A 4,252-nucleotide genomic window follows, 5' to 3' on the forward strand; every position below is an offset into this window, starting at 1 on the left:
TGCTTGTCCTTGTCCTGTCAAAAGAACACTACCAAATGGCCAATGAAAAAAGGTACTCAGGTTTTCCAGAGAAACTACCCAGTCATCTGTAGTCCTCCGCAGACTTCTTTGATACCTGACTTTGCTGAGGAGGCACCTCCACAGAGGTATGCATGTGCCCTTTCTCTTCCTCTACCTTGAACAGATTGCAGTTTGCCCCTACACTGTCCCACAGAGTTGTCAGCCCGTGAGGATTCTTCAAGACTTGCAGTGTTTTGCTTAGGTGAGCAAGGTTTAAAATGGCACAAGAGCCTGGGAAAATTGTTCCCTCAAGAACCACTTCCTGCCGTTACACTACACTGTTTTTGTTTTCAGCTTGAGGTGTCACATAGGTACCATGTGTATATGTTGCCTCCCTCTTCAGTAATTTTCTCCGTTTCATAAAAGGAGATCCAGGTGAATCCAGTGTCTGTTGAAGGTGGAGAAAAGGCACAAGCTTCAGTAGCTGACTCTGCATTATACAAGTACTCCAAGAAGGACTAAAGCATAGAGTACTCTTCAGACCTTTGGGAGAGATTTGACCTATGTTTCTTTCTACAAGTGAAAAAGAGAGATAATGTAACTAGAATGAACCAGATAAACAACTCATACTTTCCTGAGCACTGACTGCCTCCAGTTCTGCCTTGGCAGTGCACAGTTCTGAACCCATTGCTTTGAAGGCTGAGTTACTAGCACAGCAGAGAAGGGTCTGTGTACTAAAGCGTACTCATGAATTGATTAAAATAGCAAAATGAGAAGATCAGAGAAGAACCCCTTCTCAAGCTTCATGCAAATTAGAGTGTTGTTACTGAAACTGACCTGAGCAGCCATTAAAATTCTTACCACTCTTGGGAGTATCACGAGTCAGGCAGTATGCTGCTCATCAATATCCTGCAGTTCTCCCTTAAAGGAAGGCCTCAGAAAATTCCACTGCTATCTGCTTCCCTGAGGGAGGTGTCACCTCTACCTGCCTGTGGAACACCATATAGATTTACATGGCTTTGCATGTCTGCCAGAGGAGCACAGGGGTGCCCTGTGCCAGCAGCTTGAAATCTCTTGTTACCACCCCTGCAGATCTGAGTGTGGGAGGTACGTCAGCATATGGGTTAACACCAGAAGCCTTCCAAGAGAGCTTCCTGGCAGCTCTTCACTTCGAAACTTTACTGATGCTGGGATTGCTGGTGAAAAAAACAACCAAAAAACAACACACAAACCAGTACCAAAGATAGAAAACTCTTGAAGCTAAAAATACAGAGTAACCATGGGTATTGTGTGCGGTTGAATGAGGGGAAGTACTTGACCTTGTGCCCTGGGTTCCAGATGAGCAGTCCTGAGCCTGTTGAATCATTGTCTGACAGCTGGCTTTTTCATCTGTTTTAATCAGTGACGTTATGTGCCACATCTTTAAAAAAAAACATACATAATTTCATACAAGAATTTGCCTATGGCAATTTGTGCCAGTTGCTAAAGGTACACACAACAGTCTGTATCCATGAGCAGCAAGGTACATTTTGTGTAGTACATTGAATGTGTACTACTTACAGCCACGTACACAGGAAGAAAGTGAACAAAATATGCACTATGTGAAGAGAGGACTCAAGGATATTGGAGTTCAATTACAACAACTTACTATTCATAGAATCATAGAATCACAGAATGTGTTGTGTTGGAAGGGTCATGCAAAGATCATCTAGTTCCAATCTCCCTGCCATGGGCAGAGTTGCCAACAACTAGACTGGACTGCCAAGGAACCCATCCAGCCTGGCCATCCCTCCAGGGATGGGGTATCTACAACCCCTCTGGGCAGCCTGAGCCAGTGCCTCATCAACCTGTGAGTGAAGAATTTCTTCCTAACATCTAACCTAAACCTCCCTCTTTCAGATTAAGTCTGTTCCCTCTGGTCCTACCACTATCTACTTGCGTAAAAAGTCAAACCCTTTCCTGCTTGTAAACTCTTTTCAAGTATTGAAATATTGCAATTAGGTTTCCCTGGAGCCTTCTCTTCTCCAAGATGAACAATCTCAACTCCCTCAACCTTTCATTATAGGAGGAGTGCTCCAGCCCTCTGATCATCTTTATGGTCATCCTTTAGACCTGCCCCAACACCTCCACATATTCAGATTGTCTATGAATCTTTTCTGGAGTCTTGTATCTGAATAAGAGAATTTTGTGGGTTATGTGGGAATTCCAGACAGATTAATTCTGTTCTTGAGCCTCCCACAAATTTCCCACATATCTTATACAAAACATCTGACCTATCAACGCCTCAGTTTGTTGGAGTTTTTTTGTTTGTTGTTTTTATTTTCTTTTGTTTTTAAATAGTGTTCATATTGACACTGCTTTGTATAAGACTTCCGTAAACTAGACAAGGTGTCTGAGACGTCACATAGAAGCATATTTATCTAATGATGTCGCCTAGTGCTGGTGCGATGAGCAAAAGACACCCTTATCCTTTGAAGGCAAGATGTTTCTGTAAGAGAAAATGGTGGTCAGAGCTAGGGTGGTGATCAGCAAGCTCTAAAGAGAGGTTCATAATCACAGCTCTCTTTCTATTTGTCATCAGAACAAGCAGTTTCATCGAGTACTGACTAAAGAGGGATGCAAGATTACCTGGGACTCTTAAGAAATCCCTCATTTCCCTATTTGAGAAAGCTGCAATCACGTGTTTTCTCCGAATTTGTATGAGTCCTGGTCATGTTATTAGAAAATACATACAGAATTGAGACTTACTGGCAATCGATGTAAGTGCTCAAAAAGTTAGTAAATAAATCACTGTGCGGCATAAGAAAAGTCTCTGGAGTACGCTTGCGTAATTCTTTCTTTCATGGGAAATTTATACCGATTTCTATCACTATGACATTAAGCCGAACAACAACAAAAAAGAGTTTTGCACAAGTATTTATGGAGCCTTATAAATAAATGTGCAGTCACCAGTTTCACGTGACTTACCGTGGAAGAACAGCCATACATTTACTGAAAGACTAAGACAAAGGTATAAATTTGATTAAATTACTTCAGCCTCAGCTAAAAAACTCAGGTTTCCTCAGCAGACTCCAATAGTTTCGTTTTGAATGTATTATACAACATACAATAATATACAATGTACAATAATCAACATTCAAATCTCACTGCTGGAGTTGCGAAAAGCTGTAGAAAAATACTTCGACACTGTGTGAGAATTTGCTACAAGATTTTGGAGACAGATGTCGTGATTGACAAGGTGCACCAATTCTCCCACTGAGGGCCAGTTATTTTGGTGGCTAGTGTGCAGCTTGGCTGCCACTCTCCATCACTGCTTTTTTCTTAATCCATGGCAGCACATAACAGATTTTCTACAGGTAATCAGAAACCCAATCTGATTGGGCAGAGAGGTTTTTTGGTACCACAGTACTGTTTCAGAATGCACCAGTGCTTAACCTGTCACTCTAACTGGTATTTACCTTTAATTGCATTAGGTAAAGAAGTAAGAACCTGTGTAAAAGTTTGTATCAGATGTGGACACAGAAGTAAGAATTTTATATTGTTGGTTTCTGATAATAATGCTTAGTAACTGGGGTGCAGTAATACTTCAGAACTGCCTTGTACTTCTCCTCTTTTCAGATTTGGCCACAATTTTCACGTTCTAAATGCACAATGAACTGTTAAATACTTTGTATTTACAACAATAATAATAATAACCACAAAATTATCTAGTCTATTTAGAAACAAGCTGCTCTACAGAAAAACAATAACAAAACAAAAAAAATCACATCAATGGAAAAAAAAAGGCCTTAAAACAAGTGATTTAATGGCCTATCCAAGAATTAGATATCTCCAAGAAAAAAACAGGTGGAAAAAACTTGCTCAAGAAAATAACAGATTTTCCTTTACCTGTTTGTAGAGGCGAGTTTCCCATTTCTAGAGTCATGACGAAAATGCATTAAAAAAGGTAGTCACATCCAGACTGATTAAAAAAACAAACATTTAACAGAACATTCTGAACTAAAAAAGCAGTGCTGTCAAAGCAGTATTTCACAATATCACATCAGTTTTGCCCAAATACTATTTTAGATAAAAAGGAGAGGAGAAATTTCTGACATTATCAGATGATCTGTTGCAAGTTCAAGTTAGGCCAATTGCAGGTCTGATTTCTTTTGCCAAATTCCTATTGTTTGCCTAGTGTTCTTTGGTGACAATTCAAACATTCAGGTTTCAACAATTTCAGTATTCTTTATGAAAGCAGTTCTTAGCCCCT

At 40.1% G+C, this 4,252-nt stretch overlaps 1 long non-coding RNA gene across 2 annotated transcripts; it reads right to left on the reverse strand.

Annotated features, from left to right (window-relative positions):
• Positions 1-26: 26 nt before the first annotated feature.
• Positions 27-4,024, reverse strand: LOC128076829 (uncharacterized). Of its 2 annotated transcripts, none has more exons than XR_008204667.1 (3): positions 3,889-4,024; positions 1,082-1,420; positions 27-989 (listed from the first exon to the last, which is right to left on the reverse strand). It is a non-coding gene; the product is annotated as an uncharacterized LOC128076829 (long non-coding RNA). The 2 variants fall into 2 exon arrangements; XR_008204666.1 differs by having other exon boundaries at positions 27-573; positions 862-1,420.
• Positions 4,025-4,252: the final 228 nt, after the last annotated feature.

The sequence above is a fragment of the Tympanuchus pallidicinctus genome, unplaced genomic scaffold (assembly GCF_026119805.1).
Source record: "Tympanuchus pallidicinctus isolate F22 unplaced genomic scaffold, pur_lepc_1.0 scaffold1, whole genome shotgun sequence".
Classification (NCBI taxonomy): domain Eukaryota; kingdom Metazoa; phylum Chordata; class Aves; order Galliformes; family Phasianidae; genus Tympanuchus; species Tympanuchus pallidicinctus.